The sequence below is a fragment of the Pristiophorus japonicus genome, chromosome 1 (genome assembly GCF_044704955.1).
Source record: "Pristiophorus japonicus isolate sPriJap1 chromosome 1, sPriJap1.hap1, whole genome shotgun sequence".
NCBI lineage: Eukaryota > Metazoa > Chordata > Chondrichthyes > Pristiophoridae > Pristiophorus > Pristiophorus japonicus.
The window spans coordinates 333,260,577-333,279,625 of NC_091977.1; the positions used below are offsets into that span (position 1 = coordinate 333,260,577).

General features: G+C 44.9%; 1 protein-coding gene across 1 annotated transcript in view; it reads right to left on the reverse strand.

Annotated features, from left to right (window-relative positions):
* Positions 1-14,132: 14,132 nt before the first annotated feature.
* stard3nl (STARD3 N-terminal like) overlaps positions 14,133-19,049 on the reverse strand; it is a 168,212-nt gene continuing 163,295 nt past the window's right edge. The window contains exon 10 of the mRNA XM_070889299.1: positions 14,133-14,152. The gene's annotated coding sequence lies outside the window, so the exon portion shown is untranslated. The remainder of the gene's footprint in view (positions 14,153-19,049) is intronic.

A 19,049-nucleotide genomic window follows, 5' to 3' on the forward strand; every position in this document is an offset into this window, starting at 1 on the left:
CCCCCTCCTTTCTCTCTCCCCCTCTCTCTCGCCACCTCTATCTCCCCTCCTTTCTTGCTCCCTCCTCTCTCCCCCCTCCTCTGATTCTCTTTCTCTCTTCCCACTCTGATTTCCTCTCTCTCTCTCCCCTTTTCATCCTCTGTCTTCTCTCCTTTCCTGTGTCCCCCCCTTGTTATATATGTGAAATTGTATTTACTCTGTACAGCCACCAGAGGGCTCATCCCCTGGATCCCATAATCCCTTAGGAGCACAGGTATTTAAGGAGGCCTCACAGGTTGGAGAGGCACTCTGGAGATTTTTTCGTACTTGGCATTGACAACGAATCCATACTTCGCAAACTTTTGACTGTAGAGACCCCAACCTTGAGCAAGGCCATAGCAATAGCCCAGGCATTCATTGCCACCAGTGACAATACGAAGCAAATCTCCCAGCATTCAAGTGCTGCTACAAGTACTGTGAACAAAGTGATGTTGTTTTCAAATCGTCATATACAGGGCAGGTCACACATACCTGCAGCTGCACATCTGCAGATGTCTTAGAGTCCACCATCAAGGGTGATGAATGCAAGGCCATTAACACCTTGTTGGCGCTGTGGGGGTGATCATCGTTTCCATTCATGCCGATTCAAAGGGTACATTTGCAAGGGCTGTGGAACAATGGGATACCTCCAACGAGTGTGCAGGTGAGCTGCTAATCTTGTTAAACCTGCAAACCATCATGTTGCAGAGAAGGACAGATCTACGGAGGATCACAATGAACCAGAGCCTCAGACCGAGGAAGTAGAGGTACATGGAGTGCACACATTCACCTTGAATTGTCCCCCAATAATGCTGAATGTTGAACTAAATGGACTCTCGGTGTCAATGGAGCTGGACACAGGTGCATGCCAGTCCATCATGGGCAAAAAGACTTTCAAAAAATTGTGCTGCAACAAGGCTTCAGGCCAGTCTTAACTCCAGTTTGCACGAAATTAAGAACATACACAAAAGAACTGATTCCTGTAATTGGCAGTGCTACCGTAAAGGTCTCCTACGATGGAGCGGTGCACAAGCTACCATTCTGGGTGGTACCGGGTGATGGTCCCACATTGCTTGGCAAGAGCTGGCCTGGAAAGATATGCTGGAACTGGGACGACATCTGAGCACTATCGCCCGCTGATGAACTTCGTGTGCCCAGGTCTTAAACAAATTTCCTTCGATGTTCGAACCAGGCATTGGGAAATTCCAAGGAGCAAAAGTGCAGATCCACCTAATTCCGGGGGCGCGACCCATTCATCACAATGCGAGAGCAGTACTGTACATGATGAGAGAAAGGGTAGAGATCGAGCTTGACCGGCTGCAAAGAGAGGGCATAATTTTACCGATCGAGTTCAACAAGTGGGCCAGTCCGATCCTTCCTGTCCTCAAGGGAGATGGCACCTTCAGAATCTGTGGCGATTACAAAGTAATTATCAATCGTTTCTCCCTGCAGGACCAATACTCACTACCAAAGGCCGATGACCTCTTTGCAACGCTGGCGGGAGGAAAGACATTCACGAAGCTGGAGCTGACTTCAGCCAACATGACGCAGGAACTGGAGGAATCATCGAAGGCCTTCACCTGCATCAACATGCACAAAGGTCTTTTTGTTTATAACAGATGCCCGTTTGGAATTCGATCAGCGGCGGCAATATTCCAGAGAAACATGGAAAGCTTACTGAAGTCGGTCCTGCACCCCGTGGTCTTCCAGGATGACATCTTGGTCACAGGTCAGAACACAGTCGAGCATCTGCAGCACCTGGAGGAGGTTCTTAGTCGACTCAAATGCGTAGGGCTCAGGTTAAAACGCTCAAAGTGCGTTTTCCTGGTGCCTGATGCAGAGTTCTTGGGAAGGAGGATTGTGGCAGACGTCATCAGGCCCACCAACATGAAAACGGAGGCAATGGAGAACGCACCAAGGCAGAACGTGATGGAGCTACGGTCGTTTCTGGGGCTCCTGAACTTCTTTGGTAACTTCTTACCGGGTCTTAGCACACTGTTAGAACCACTGCATGAATGGGTTTGGGGCAAAAGGTAAGAAAATGCCTTTGTAAAAGCAAGAAAATTGTTGTGCTCAAACAAGTTGTTGTGTTGTATGATCCATGTAAGCGTTTGGTACTAACATGTGATGCGTCGTCATGTTGGCCTTCATAGCGAGGGGATTTGAGCACAGGGGCAGGGAGGTGTTACTACAGTTGTACAGGGCCTTGGTGAGGCCACTCTGGAGTATTGTGTTCAGTTTTGGTCTCCTAACTTGAGGAAGGACATTCTTGCTATTGAGGGAGTGCAGCAAAGGTTCACCAGACTGATTCCCGGGATGGCGGGACTGACATATCAAGAAAGACTGGATCAACTGGGCTTGTATTCACTGGAGTTCAGAAGAATGAGAGGGGATCTCATCGAAACGTTTAAAATTCTGACGGGTTTAGACAGGTTAGATGCAGGAAGAATGTTCCCAATGTTGGGGAAATCCAGAACCAGGGGTCACAGTCTAAGGATAAGGGGTAAGCCATTTAGGACCGAGATGAGGAGAAACTTCTTCACCCAGAGAGTGGTGAACCTGTGGAATTCTCTATCACAGAAAGTTGTTGAGACCAATTCACTAAATATATTCAAAAAGGAGTTAGATGTAGTCCTTACTACTAGGGGGATCAAGGGGTATGGCGAGAAAGCAGGAATGGGGTACTGAGGTTACATGTTCAGCCATGAACTCGTTGAATGGCGGTGCAGGCTCGAAGGGCCGAATGGCCTACTCCTGCACCTATTTTCTATGTTTCTATGTTTCTATATGGCGTCGGGTTTGTATTGCAACAAACTAATGATTCTGGGAAACTGCAACCGGTTGCTTATGCATCCAGGAGTCTGTCAAAGGCTGAGAGAGCCTACAGCATGATTGAGAAAGAAGCGTTAGTGTGTTTATGGGGTAAAGAAAATGCATCAATACCTGTTTGGGCTAAAATTCGAATTGGAAATTGACCATAAGCCACTAATATCCTTGTTTTCCGAGAGTAAAGGGATAAATACCAATGCATCGGCCCGCATCCAGAGATGGGCGCTCACGTTGTCCGCATACAACTACGCCATCCACCACAGGCCAGGCACAGAAAACTGTGCCGATGCTCTCCGTAGGCTACTATTGCCCAACACGGGGGTGGAAATGGCGCAGCCCGCTGATCTAACCATGGTTATGGAAGCATTTGAGAGTGAGCAATCACCTGTCACTGCCCGGCAGATCAAAACCTGGACAAGCCAGGACCCCTTATTATCTCTCGTCAAAAGCTGTGTGCTTCACGGGAGCTGGTCTAGTGTCCCAGTGGAAATGCAGGAAGAAATTAAGCCGTTCCAGCGTCGCGAAGATGAAATGTCTATACAAGCAGACTGCCTACTGTGGGGCAATCGAGTAATGGTCCCCAAGAAGGGCAGAGACACCTCATCAATGACCTCCACAGTACCCACCCAGGCATTGTAATGATGAAAGCGATAGCCAGATCCCACATGTGGTGGCCCGGTATCGATGCGGACTTAGAGTTCTGCATTCACAGATATAATACATGCTCGCAGTTAAGCAATGTACCCAGGGAGGCACCCTAAGTTTATGGTATTGGCCCTCCAAACCGTGGTTTAGTGTACAGGTCGACTATGCAGGCCCGTTCTTGGGTAAAATGTTCCTTGTGGTTGTAGACGTGTATTCCAAGTGGATTGAATGTGAGATAATGTTGGCTAGCATGTCCGCTGCCACTACTGAAAGCCTGCGGGCCATTGTTTGCCACTCACGGCTTACCCGATGTCCTGGTGAACGACAACGGGCCATATTTTACCAGTGCTGAGTTCAAAGAATTCATGACCCGTAACGGGATCAAACATGTCACATCTGCCCCATTTAAACCAGTGTCCAATGGTCACGCAGAGAGAGCAGTGCAAACCATCAAGCAAGGGTTGAAGAGATCACCTTACTTAAGGAAGGATATACTAGCTTTGGAGGGGGTACAGAGACGATTCACTCAGCTGATTCCGGAGATGAGGGGGTTACCTTATGATGATAGATTGAGTAGACTGTGTCTTTACTAGTTGGCGTTCAGAAGGATGAGGGGTGATCTTATAGAAACATTTAAAATAATGAAAGGGATAGACAAGATAGAGGCAGAGAGGTTGTTTCCACTGGTCGGGGTGACTAGAACTAGGGGGCACAGCCTCAAAATAAGGGGGAGCCAATTTAAAACCAAGTTGAGAAGGAATGCCTTCTCCCAGAGGATTGTGAATCTGTAGAACTCTCTGCCCAAGGAAGCAGTTGAGGCTAGCTCATTGAATGTATTCAAGTCACAGATAGATAGATTTTTAACCAATAAGGGAATTAAGGGTTATGGGGAGCGGGCGAGTAAGTGGAACTGAGTCCACGGCCAGATCAGCCATGATCTTGTTGAATGGCGGAGCAGGCTCGAGGGGTTAGATGGCCTACTCCTGTTTCTAATTCTTATGTTCTTATGTTGTTATGTAACTGAAGGCTCGCTGTAGACTCGCCTATCCCAAGTCCTGTTTCGCTACCGCACGAGACCCCACTCGCTCACTGGGATCCCAACTGCTGAACTGCTCATAAGACAAGGCTCTTGTTAGTTCACCCTGATTTCCATGAACAGGTAGAGAGTAGGCGGTTTCAACAAAGTACATACCATGATAACGCAAATGTGTCACGCGAGATTGAAATCAATGATCCTGTATTTGTATTGAATTATGGACAAGGTCCCAAGTGGCTTCCCGGCACTGTCGTGGCCAAAGAGGGGAGCAGGGTGTTTCGGGTCAAACTTTCAAATGGACTCATTCACCGGAAACACTTGGACCAAATCAAACTCAGATTTACAGACTATCCTGAGCAACCCACCTTGGACCCTACCTTTTTTGATCCTCCAACATACACACCAGTGACAACGGGCACCACGGTTGACCACGAAACAGAACCCATCATCCACAGCAGCCCAGAAAGGCCCAACACACCAGACAGCCCAGCAAGGTCAGCTGCACAGCAGCCCAGTGAGGGCCCAACAAATGATTCAACAATACCAGCTTTCACATCAAGATGAAGGGCCCCAGATCGACTCACACTATAAATAGCTACACTATTGACGTTGGGGATGGGGGGGGAGTGTTGTTATCTATGTGAACTTGTATTTACTCTGTACAGCCACCAGAGGGCTCATCCCCTGGAGTCCCAAGGGATCCCATAATCCCTTGGGAGTACAGGTATTTAAGGAGACCTCACAGGTTGGAGACCTGCAATAAAAGACGAAGGTCACACTTTACTTTACTTTGAGTCTGACTCTCTCTACATAGACAACACCCTTCCCCCCCCCCCCCCCCCGCCGCCCCCACCACCACCATGCAGGGGCCTTCTCCGCATGGAGCCAAGAAAAGCATGGCCCATGGTGGAGGCTGCAACTGTTGGATACTGCGCATGTGCAGAAGGCTGCAAAAATGTTTGTGTAGATAGTCACTGTGTTTCTTAATCGTCTGCACGTGCACAGGTTTAATCTGACCTGATACCCAGAGATTTTGCTAACCCCTCCTCTAAGGAGGAGAATCATTCATTTTCATTAGACTGCTGATAAGTAGAGATGTGAGCCCTTATTGGATAGAAAACAGGTACCAGGAACTGCTTCCAAACAGCACAGCAAGTAGATAAACTCACCATAAAATATGAGTGCATTGCCAGCATCCTGTACAGTAACTTCCTTAAACCATCATAATACCCTATCAATGTCATTCCACAGCTGGAGATGCAAGAACTGCTGGTCCCTTGGCAACCAGCTAAGTGAAGCATTGAATCACGGATATAGAGTATGTGTTTACACACGGGGCATTATTAATTCCTTCCACCAGCTTTCAAGACTCAAAGTTTCCTCCAGCTATATGGTGGACATCTTTCTTCAACAAAGTGGAAGGTTGCAGTATGCCAGTCACTTGATTATCTAAAATATCCAAAATCCAATGGCATGCACCAGTTTTACTCCTTGCCAATGGTTTAATCCATAGGAGGCTTTGTCAAAAAGGCCTGCCCATCTTCGACATGACTCCCCTCAAAGGTGTTGAGTGACAGAGGTCTTCTCTCTCAGAAACCATTCCTCCTTTTGCCATTAACCACCTCACAGCTTGACCCTGGATCTTGCATGCTGACTAAAGGAAACCCTTCCATTGCATACGTAGGAGTTTTGCATCATAAAGAACTGTTTGGACACATATCTTATATTTTGTAAGGTTAGTCTGCATTGAGGCTTTGCAGTCACTGAAGAAAAAACCATCTCAGCAAAGTCACAAAAAGTGTGTCTATGCTAAAGTTGGCCAAAACTTCCAGGTGCTGATTGCAGAGAATCTTTCAATCCTCCTTAGATATGGGAGTGATGCGAAAGAACTGGAGGATTCCAAATGTTACATCACTGTTCAAAAAAGGGGAGAGGGATAAACCTGGCAACTACAGGCCAGTCATCCTAACATTTGTGGTGGGGAAACGTCCAGTGACACTAATCTGGGACAAAGTTTAATGACACTGGAAATATATGGGCGAATAAATGAGAATCACAGCACAATTTGTTAAAGGCAATTTGTGTGTAACTAACTTGATTGAGTTTCTTGATGAAGTAACATAGAGGGTTGACAAGGGTAGTACTGGTGATGTTGTATATATGGGCTTTTAAAAGGCATTTGTTTGCAAAATTGAAGCTCGTGAGATGAAAGGGATAGTGGCTGCGTGGATAAGAAATTGGCTGAGGGACAGAAAGCAATGGTGAATGAAAACAGAAAATGTTGGAAATATTCAGCAGGTCAGGCATCATCTGTGGAGAGAGAAACAGTGTTAATGTTTCAGTTTGATGACCTTTCGTCAGAACTGATGGTGAATGGTTGTTTTTCCAACTGGAGGGAAGTATGCAGTGGTGTTCTCCAGGGGTCAGTATTAGGACCATTGATATTTTTGATACATATTAATGACCTGAATCATACCATAATTTCAAAGTTTTCAGATGACACAAAACTCTGAAATGTAGTAAACAGTGAGGAGGATAGTAACAGACTTCAGGAGGATATAAACAGACTGGTGAAATGGGTAGACACAAGACAGATGAAATTTAGCGCAGAGAAGAGTAAAGTGATTCATTTTGGTAGGAAGAATGAGGAGAGGCAATATGAAATAAATGGTACAATTTTAAAGGGGGGGGGGGCAGACAAAGACCTGGGGTGTATGTACACATTTCTTTGAAGGTGGTAGGACAAGTTAAGAAGAGTACAACAGGAGATACATTATGCTAAAGATTTATAAATCACAGCATAGGCCCCAGATTATTGTGGCCAATTCTAGGCACTATACTTTAGAAAGGATGTCAAGACCTTCTAGAGGGTGCAAAGGAGATTTACGAGAATGGTACCAGGGGTCAGGGACTTCAGTTATGTAGAGAAACTGGGGCAGCTGGGCTGTTCTCCTTAGATCAGAGAAGGTTAAGGGAGATTTAATAGATATGTTCAAAATCATGAAGGGTTTTGATAGAGTAAATAAGAAGAAATTGTTTCCAGTGGCAGAAGGGTCCATAACCAGAGGACACAGATTTAAGGTAATTTCCAGAAGAACCAGACACGAGGAAAAAAAGTACACAACATATTATTATGATCTGGAATGCATTGCCTGGTGGAAGTAGTGGAAGCAGATTCCATAATTTTGAAAATTGAATTGGATCATTACTTGAAGGGGAACAATTTACAGGGCTATAGCGAACGGCCAGGGGAGTGGAACCAATTGGCTCTTTCAAAGAGCTGGCACAGTCATGATGGGCCAAATGACACCCATAAGATTCTATGATTCTATGATGCATCAACAACTGGAACAGATGCATCTTGCATATTTCAATCAACGTCTTTGAGATCTCTTCTTGAGTTTTGCAGAGTCACAGTAGCACACAGTGGGTATTCACCACAGCTTCCACTAGTTTCAAGACTATTTTCAAGACAGTGAGTAGCTCTGGATCAGCAGGTAAATCTGTGGGACATTATATGGGGCAAAATAAACTTTATTTTGGAAAGGCATAGGTTAATCAAGCATGGAGTTAAAGATAAATCATGTCTGACTAACTTGATTGAATTATTTGATGAGGTAACAGAGACGGTTGATCAAGTAGATATGGTGTATATGGACTTTTGCAAGGCTTTCCCTTTTGCTCACACCTGGTGCAGAGCCTCACCAGTTGGGAGCTCATATCTAGAAATCCTGTCTGCGTTGCCCATGGTTTTCCATCTATCAAAACGAATGGAAATGCAAACAGGAAGTTACCTTCAAATGTTTAGAAAGTGTCACGTGTCCAAATACCGATCAAAAACAACAACAACTCGCATTTATATTGCTCCTTTAGCAGTAAAAACACCCCAAGTTGCTTCACAGGAGCGTTGTCATACACCTGCCAGTCTTAATCAATTAGACAACAACATTGCCCATTGGTGTGGTATCTTGACTTCTCCCTCTGCAATTCCCATTAACTCTCTCTCCCCATCCACAAGGGCTTTCCCTCCCGTTAACCATCTCTCCCCCAACTGTTCAGAGGACACACTCGCCTTGACCACGTTTCTTGGTGGGGTTCCACGCCATAGTTCAGCGAGATCAAAGTGGTCACTTTCTGCAGCGTTTCATGCCCAGAGCAGCAGGATCTCAGAGCGGGGAGGATGGGCGGGGCGATGCAGTAGCACAGATCGGGAGCGGGAACTTACAGCGACCAGGTTGTTAAGACGTAAAGCCACAAACACCGTGCCCAAGAACATGGAATGGGAGCTCGGGCAGGAGTTACCGACCTTAACAGGCCCTGCCCAGCTTAGCGGGACCTCCCCACACACACAGCTTTTACACTGGCGCGCTGTGGAGTATGTGGGAAAGTAAAAATCACAGAAAATACCTTTAATTCAGGCATATGCGGATTCAGAGCATCTATTTCTTTATCAAATGTAAATTCAAATATGTGAAGGATCTAACACAGGGGATAGTGAAAGAAATTCACTGTAAAGTTTGATTGTCAGCAAGTTTTTCCTCCACTCCCCTGTCTGACTGCACACATTTCCCAGCTCGTTCAACCAAACAGGATCAATTCATTACTTTTTTTAAAGTGAGCAATCCTAAATCGAACTTTGAATTCACAATATCTGCGAGCGTAAAACCAATGGAAATAAATGTACGAGGTGACTATCGCACAGAGAGGAACCGGTCTCACATTTTATAATAAAGAGGGAACTGTAAATTGGGCGGGTTTTATGCCGACAGGAAATTCGCACACTCAGCCTGATAGGGGAGGGGGGACTCGAGTCCTTTCCATTTCTAACCGTGGGGATTAACTGAGTACCGAGCGGCTCAGGCACTGCACGATGTTCTGGGTGATTGTGGTGCTATTTTTACCCTGTATGTGTTTCTATTTATTTGTTATATATGTCCATCATTGTTCATCAAATGTTCATCATTTTCAAGTCAAGGCATTTTGTACATTTTTTCCAGGTGGGTGTTTTGCCGAGACTTTGAAACAGACTCCAATGTCGATTACAAAGTCGCCCAATAAAAGTGCCAGGTTTAAGTGTACGATCAGCGGAGGGAGCAGCGTGATCCACTGGTACCAGCAGAGACCGGGTCAGGCGCTCGCCAGAATACTCTATTATGAAACCAGCACCGTTCGGGATCCGGAATTCAGCAGCAGGTTCAAAGCAGAGAAGAACGACAATGTGTGCGTTTTAATAGTTAATGAAATCGCGGAAAGTGACACTGCCACTTATTACTGTGCCTATTGGGATAGCACAGCGCTCAATAGAGGCAGAAAGCCTTGACAAAAACCCAGCGCTTTAGCTCTTTCATTTACCACACAGAAAAACTAGCACTACTTGCATTTAAATAGCGCCCCTAACGTAGTAAAACGTCCCAACGCGCTTCACAAGAGCGATTATCAAACAAAATTTGACACCGAGCTAAACTTAAATCAGTCTTTTTATATTTGAAATGTAAAAAAAAATTCTGGCAGAGTTTTATCTTTGTCCAGGGCTTAAAGCGTTAACATATGAGGACAAGTTGCGTAAAGTTGGCTTGCATTCCCGAGTTTAGGAGGTTGAGAGGTGACCGAATCGAGGTATTTTGGGATTAAAAGATTGAATAGGATAGATAGAGAGAAACGATTTCCTCTGGCACTTGAGTCCAGAACACAGGGGCATAACCTTAAAATTAGAGCTGTGCTATTCAGGGGTGATGTCAGGAAACACTTCTTCACACAAAGGGTAGTGGAAATCTAGAACTCTCCCTTTCAAGACTGAGATGATATAATTTTGTAAACTAAGGGTATCAAGCGATATGGAGCAATGGCGAGTAATCAGATTGAATGGCGGAACGGGCTCGAAGGGCTGAATGGCCCCCTCCTGTTCCTATGACCCACAAGAAATTGTTTCGGCTAATCTCACCTTTTTACTTTCTCTACTGGAATGAAAGTTTGACCTCAAGAAGAGACAAGCATCTGCGTGACGGACCACGGGCACCTTCACTCCCCCAGGAATAAAAGGGCGTCCAACAGATTATTGACAATAATCGATCCGGGTAACTAGAACGGAGAAAACGGAAAGACGGGGCGTGTCCAACACCGACAGCAACATCTCACTGATGGGGTGCAGAGAAATGAGTCATTTCCTTTTAGTTTCTAACCGGTTGGTTGAGTGAATGGTCCCTGATCCAGAGGAGTGAACATGTGGCTGCATTACTGGGTCATTGTGGTGACCGTTTTGCCCTGTATGTGTTTCTGATGGTTAATTCATATGTTGCTCTTCAGTCTCCTTTATCACGCCGTTCAGTTATTCGTATGTATTCTTTTTGCAGGCGGATGTTTTGCTCAAACCGTGACACAGATAAAGCTATCGGTTACCAAACCTGTTGGTAAAACCGGTAGATTCCAATGTCAAGTAAAAGATGTATCGATCAACAACGATAATCCCATTCACTGGTACCAGCACAAAACCGGCCAGCCGCCCACCAGAATACTCTATTATGGGAGCAAAGTATCGCGGGATCCGGGATTCGAAGCGACGTTTAAAGCTGGGAAGAGTACCGACACTGAATTCTACCTGACGATCGATAATCTGAAGGCAGAAGATGCGGCCACTTATTACTGTGCGTACTGGGTTCACACAGTGCGGAACAGAAACACAGACTCTGAACAAAAACCCTGAATCACTCAAGGTTTACCTATCAGAGAAACCCACAGACTCCTCGCCTGAGCGGGCAAAACAGCAGCGACACCCCAGCTGGATTTGCAGCTTAACTTTTTCTGCCTAAACCCATGAAATGCCAAGTGATGCGATGCGAGCCAAGTCTCTGTCACTTTAATCCATTTGCTTCTTCTGAAGTGCTCGACATGGAGTTTAAAACACCGAAAGCTACCTTAGCAGGGAGTTTGCGGCCCCTGGTAAAGATGGACCTGCTCTGTTGGCGTTGCATTGAGGTTCACCTGGGGGTTTTAACTGCAGAGATGGTCCGTCAGAGACCGGCTCCCAGAGTGTCAGCCAAACCAGTGTTTTATAAAGGTTCATCATCATTCCCTTGCTTTTGTACTCTATGCCTCTATTTATAAAGCCCAGGATCCTTTAAGCTTTTTTAATTGCTTTCTCAACCTGTCCTACCACCTTCAATGATTTGTGCACATATACCCTCAGGTCTCTCTGTTCTTGCACCCCTTTAGAATTGTACTCTTTAGTTTATTTTGCCTCTCAATGTTCTTTTTATCAAAATGTACCCACTTCTCACTTTTCTGTGTTAAATTTCATCTGTCACATGTCTGCCCATTTCACTAGCCTGTCCACGTCCTCTTGAAGTATATCACTATCCTCCTCACTGTTCACTATACTTCCTAGTTTTGTGTCATCTACAAATTTTGAAATAGTGCCTTTATGCCCAAGTCCAAGTCATTAATATATATCAAGAAAAGTAGTGGTCATAGTACCGACCCATAGAGAACATCACTGTACACCTTTCTCCAGTCCAAAAAACAACTGTTCATCAATATTCTCTGTTTCCTGTCACTTGGCCAGTTTCAGATCAATGCTACCACTGTCCCTTTTATTCTTCACCTTTGCTGGCAAGCCTATTATGTGGCACTTTATCAAACGCCTTTTGGAAGTCCATGTACGCCACATCAACTGCATCACCCTAATCAACCCTCTCTGTTACCTCATCAAAATACTCAATCAAGATAGTTAAACACGATTTGCCTTTAACAAATCCGTGCTGAAGGAAACCCCATTAGCTTGCACTCTTGAGATCCAGGTTGTGAGGCAAAAGTAGCTGGAGACCCAGGCCTGATCTTGACCCATGAGTCCACATAGGTACATCTGCTGGGATTCACAAAGATGACACCCAGGGACACCCACATGTTGCCCAGATTGTGGCGAGCAAAGGGCTCAGCCTCCTGGAGATAAAGAAGAAATAACTTGCATTTATATAGTGCCTCAGAATGTCCCAAAGTGCTTTACAGCCAATCAAGTGCCTTTGGAAGTGTAGTCACTGTTGTAATGTAGGAAACGCGGCAGCCAATTTGCGCACAGCAAGCTCCCACAGACAACAATATGATAATGACCAGATAATCTAATTAATGATGTTGGTTGAGGGATAAATATTGGTCAGGGCACGGGGGAGAACTCTCCTGCTCTTCTTTGAAATAGTGCAGTGGGATCTTTTACCTGAGGGAGCAGACGGGGGTCTCGGTTTAACGTCTCATCTGAAATATGGCACCTCCGGCAGTGCAGCACTCCCTCAGTACTGCACTGGGAGTATCAACCTAGATTATGTGCCGAAGTCTCTGGAGAGGGTCTTGAACACACGAGATCTGAACATACGTTTCCATATTTCTTGGCTCTCCCCGAATTCCCAACGGGAATATGGATAAACACCTCGAGATTTCTGAGCTGTCGATTATTGGAACTTCCAGAAACTGTGAAAATAATCGCGGAGTTTCTCTAAAGTGGTAGAGATAGGGTTGCAAGAAGATATGAAGGATGGAAAGTGAGAAAAGAGACAGAGGCAGAGAAAGTGCGTCAGGGGAAAATGACAGGTAAAATACAGTCAAAAGGGCAACACAGTAATAGCCCCAGTCACCCAGAGAAAACAAAGAGATTAAAAACAAAATGTTAGAGCAATATTGATTACAAAACTGCATTCATGGGAGTAAAAACACAGCAAGAGCGAAGCAGTAGTTTATTTATTTCAATCCTTTTGAGATGATAAAGTTTGCACCATCTACAGTTTACAATAGGCTTGAACCACTGCGCCTCCCACCTCCTACACATCAATGAAAAAACACTCAACCTTTGTGTAAAGAGCGATGAAGCAATGATCCAGAATGTGAACAGATCGCGGTACCGCCAGGATCCGAGATGCGAGTCATTTCCTCTTTAACCTCTAACCATCTCGTTAAACGGAGCGAGTGTATCCTAATCTTCACTGCTGCACCATGTCGTTCAATTGTCTAGTTGTGGGGCTGATACTTTCTTCCAGTAAGTGTGTCAGGAATCAGTTTGTGATTTTTGCCTATCGTTCTAAACCATTTGGCTTTGCTGTGTTTTCTTTGCAGGTGGGTATTTTGCCGAGGTCTTGAAGCAGTTTCCGATATCGATCACCAAGCCTAAGACTGCCACGGTCAAAATACAATGCGTGACACAGAACACAGAAATTATCCACTGGTACCAACACCGACCTAACGAGGCGCCGAGAAGAATAATCCATTCTAGCAAGAGCCGAACGGTGCTAGAGTCGGGAACCCCAGCCAAGTTCTCAGCTGAGAAGAGTGACTCTTCATTCTTTCTTGTAATTGATAACATTGAACTATCGGATTCTGCCATGTATTATTGTGCCTACTGGTTCTCCACAGTGCGAAACAACTATAGAAACCCATTACAAAAACCTCCAGGGCTCCCCGCTGCTCACAAGTTCACATGACAAGAGGTGAATCTTTTTGCTTGGAGTTCCAAATTACTTTCCCCGATTGTTAATGACAGCTATTTTTTTTCTGAGTATAATCTCCATATATTTTACAATGAAATAAATGCACAAAGTGAAAGGAGTGATATTGTTCATTATTTTCAACTCTCTTTGGAAAGTCCTGCATTAAAAAGAAAATGCAACCTATAATTGATTCACGGTATTTTCTCCTGTTTATTCAGTTCTCAAAAATGTACGTTCATATATACATTTTATGAAGCAGTGCATTACATATACATTGTATAAGGTCCACGTTCACACATATTTTATAGAATCATAGAATGGTTACAGCACGGAAGAAGGCTATTCGGCCCATCAAGCCCATGCCGTCTCTTAGCTATTCCCACTCCCCCGCCCTTCCCCAAAGCCCTGCAATTTTTTTCTTTCAGATACTTATCCCATTCCCCATTGAAAGATAAAATAGAACCTGCTTTCACCACCCTTTCAGGCAGTGCATTCCAGATCTTTACCATTCGCTGCATACATTTTTTTTCTTAAGTTGCTTTTGGTTCTTCTGCCAATCACCTTAAATCTGTGTCCTGTCGTTCTCAACCCTTCTGCGAATGGGAACAGTTTCTCTCTGTCTACTCTGTCCGGATCCCTCATGTTTTGAACACCTCTTTCAAATCTCCTTTCAATCTTCTCTGTGCCAAGGAGAACAACCCCAGCTTCTCCAGTCTATGAACACAACTGAAGTCCCTCATTCCTTTGCAGGAATTCTCATTCTCATAAATCTTTTCTGCACCTCCTAAAGTGTGCTGCCCAGAATTGGACACAATGCTCCAGTTGCAGCCGAACCAATGTTTTATACAGGATCATCATAATTTCCACACTTTTGTACTCTATATCTCTATTTAAGAAACCCAGGATCCTATAAGCCTTTTTAACTGCTTTCTCAACCTGCCTTGCCACCTTCAATGATTTATGCACATATACCCCTAGGTCTCTATGTTCGTGCACCCACTTTAGGATTGTACCATTTAGTTTATATGTTCTCTCCTCATTCTTTCTACCAAAATGCATCACTTGACACCTTCCTGCATTAAATTTCATCTGTCATATGTCCACACATTTCACCAGCTTGTCTATGTCTTCCTGAAGTCTATCACTATCCTCCTCACTGTTCATCATACTTCCAAGTTTTGTGTCATCTACAAATTTTGAAATTGTGCACTGTACATCCACGTTCATGTCATTGATATATATCAAGAAAAGCAGTGGTCCTGGAACTGAGGAACACCACTGTATACCTTCCTCCAGTCCAAAAAACAAACATTCATCGCTACTTTCCGTTTTCTGTCACTTAGCCAATTTTGTCTCCAGGCTGCCACTGTCCCTTTTATTCCATGGGCTTCAATTTTTCAGGCAGGCCTATTATGTGGCACTTTGCTTGTGGAATTTACAATCAAGTGTGCATTTTGTGACCCCAGAACACATTCCAAGTTGCCTGGGGCATGTGGAGGTAATGAGCGACTCATTCCAATGTGAGTTCACACTGCCAGCGATACTTGTCCAAGGGTTGGGGAAGATTGCTTGCCCTTAGTTTCTGGAGATTAGTCAGACCTGTGTGCAATGGAAGGACTCTCCATCCTAGTAGTGATGTTGGTTGGGGTGATTACACCATAGTTGCTGGGTGAATTACTGTGCTGGAGGGGGAGGGGAGGGGAGGCTTGATGCACCATGATTCCCGCCAAACTTGCACCCCAGGCTATCTGACACATTTCCTGTTCCAGGAGTAGGCCAAATATCGTTCATTCTGGTTGGAATTTAACCCAGGTTGTTCACTTAACCTTCTGTGAAGGGAATGACTGATGTGATAGAGAGTCTGTTGCATCAGTCATTGTACCACTCCCATCTGAAAATGGGATTAGCCTACAAGTGGGTGAGACAAACCAGTGAGACGGGCGTCACGGCAATTGTGGGATTTGGACCAGGTATACAAGGGCAACATAATCCATTCTAAAAATGATTGTGGGGAAGGCAACCGTCCCCCATCACGCATCAATGGTTGTGCAGATGGGCGTGTAGCAGCTGTGTTACACTGTATGTCATTATTTTGTAATTGTACACATTATCCTGGTAATGAATCTATTATGTATGTAACTATGTAATACTTGCCACCAGAGGGCGCGACAGTTGGAGTCCTAATGGTCAACTGCACACACGTGCAGGGCCAGTATAAAAGATTGGCTGCCATGTTGTTTAGGCACTCTGGAGTTGTAATAAAGAAGACTAAGGTCACACTAAGTTTAGCTCACAGTACTCAGCCTCGTGGAGTTCTTCTATACACAACAGGATCGGAGTAAAGATTAAAATTAGATGCATAAACACGTATGGAGATGAGCAGCTTCAGTTTGGAACCTGTGAGTGCGAGTTTGGAGACGAGCCTGCTGTCAAAATGGCCGAGATTGACAGCAAGGTGGGATCCCACTCTGAACCTGCTTCCTTGTCAGTTTCCCAAGTGTCGGTTCTGTCATTTCTGAACAGACGCAACACCAAGTGGCGGGTCAGCCAATTTAATAAGAACATAAGAAATAGGACCAGGAGTAGGCCATATGGCCCCTAGAGTCTGCTCCGCCATTTAATACGATCATGGCTGATCCGATCATGGACTCAGGTCCACTTCCCTGCCTACTCCCCATAACCCCTTATTGTTTAAGAAACTGTCTATTTCTGTCTTAAATGTATTCAATGTCCCAGCTTCTATAGCTCTCTGAGGCAGCGAATTCCACAGGTTTACCACCCTCTGAGAGAAGAAATTTCTCCTCATCTCAGTTTTAAATGGGCAGCCCTTTATTCTAAGATTATGCCCTCTAGTTCTAGCCCATCCTCTTTGCATCCACCTTGTCAAGCCCCCTCATAATCTGATATGTTTTGATAAGATCACCTCTCATTCTTCTGAATTCCAATGAGTAGAGGCCCAACCTACTCAACCTTACCTCATAAGTCAACCCTCTCATCCCCAGAATCAACCTAGTGAACCTTCTCTGAACTGCCTCCAAAGCAAGTATATACTTTCGTAAATATGGAAACCAAAACTGCACGCAGTATTCCAGATGTGGCTCACCGATACCATGTATAAGTGTAGCAAGACTTCCCTGCTTTTATACTCCATCCCCTTTGCAATAAAGGCCAAGATTCCATTGGCCTTCCTGATCACTTGCTGTACCTGCATACTATCCTTTTGTGTTTCATGCACAAGTAGTCCCAGGTCCTGCTGTACTGCAGCACTTTGCAATCTTTCTCCATTTAAATAATAACTTGCTCTTTGATTTTTTTCTGCCAAAGTTCATGACCTTACACTTTCCAACATTATACCCCATCTGCCAAATTTTTGCCCACTCACTTAGCCTGTCTATGTTCTTTTGCAGATTTTTTGTGTCCTCCTCGCACATTGCTTTTCCTCACAGCTTTGTATCATCAGCAAACTTAGCTACGTTACACTCAGTCCCTTCTTCCAAATCGTTAATATAGATTGTAAATAGTTGGGGTCCCAGTACTGATCCCTGCGGCACCCCACTAGTTACTGATTACCCACCTGAGAATGAACCATTTATCTTGACTCTCTGTTTTCTGTTAGTTAGTTAAAAGCTTGCTAAAAGGTAGTTAAGCAGGATTTTACCATTTTACCAGGTTTTAAATGAGTTTCCTGAGTGCAGTTATCATGTCAGATAAGTAAGTCGGATATTGTGTCAGCTGCAAATGGTCTATGAAAGTTCCCATTTCATATGTCTTCACTTTCCAAGGTTAGAAGCAGTTGCTGACCGCATTTAGAAGACAGATTGTCCTTTATGCAGCTAGCAAGTGTTTGCAGCAAACCTCTCTCACCATTGACAGATCGCTTCTGCCACTACAACCTCACCTGCCATCTATTCCATCAGCATCGGTGCCTTTGAAAAAATCTCAACTTGGTTCTCAAATTCCCAATATAATCAACCCCAACACCAGGATCACCGGAAACTCTAGCAGCACTAACATTCACATCAACCTTCTCTGCAATCAACTGATGCTGCACTGGACACAGGGCATCATCATCCATGCACATTGCTGCCCAGGACACCAGTGATGGCCTCACCATGTTCAGATTTGCTTCACTTAACACAGTACACCCTGGTCACCACATGATATGCCCGATTGGCACTACCCCATACCAGCATCATAAAACATCCCTACAATGTTCAAGCCATTCCTTTCACACTCATTACCATTGGAGCAGGGTGGAGGGGAGGGCGCTATACCTTACCATTCACTGGAACTTACTGAGACACTTTCAAAATGCACACAGATCTGTCTAAGAAGGCCAAGTGGTGAAAATAAAGATTTCAATGCTTGACAATACATTAACAAAAAATTCGCTAAAGCACCCAAGTGTCTACCCTTGTGTGCTGTTAGTTTGAATAATTGGACAAGGATGTGGGTGAGTGTGCAGGGTGGCTAGTGAGATGGGGAAATGATAATGTAGATAGAGAAGTATGGGTGGAGGTGTAAGGTAAGTTGGTGTGAGTATGGATGTTCAGGAGTAGGATAGGGAAGGCAGAGTGAGACGGATGTAATGAGTGCCACAGGAGGATGAGGTTGAGTGTGGCTTTGCAGTAACATTTCATGATCTACTGAGATAATTGAAAGGTTTGAACCACTGTAGCCAGGTCCTCCTGATGACATGCCTGCTTGTGCCCCCCTGTGCAATGTGCAATCAAACTGTGTTAATCTCCTGGGGAGATCTCTTCTGCCCATTGGAAGGGAAGAGAGCCTCTGTGCATGCTGTGACTCCCTCCATAAGCATATGGATGATGTCATGGGAGAGCCTGAGTGCAGCCGTGCTTCCTTGTGCAGTGTTTGTCAGTGTTTGCAGCAGCTCAATGCTGTAGAACACTGATAGCACAACTGTTAAAATGAATGTGGACTTGGCCCCTTTAAGGAAACCGGCCGATGAGGGAGGGTAGTCTTAACAAGCCCCATCATTGCAAAATCACTTGGAGGAGGTGGGATGAAGACGGGAACGGGTTTTAAGGCTGCTG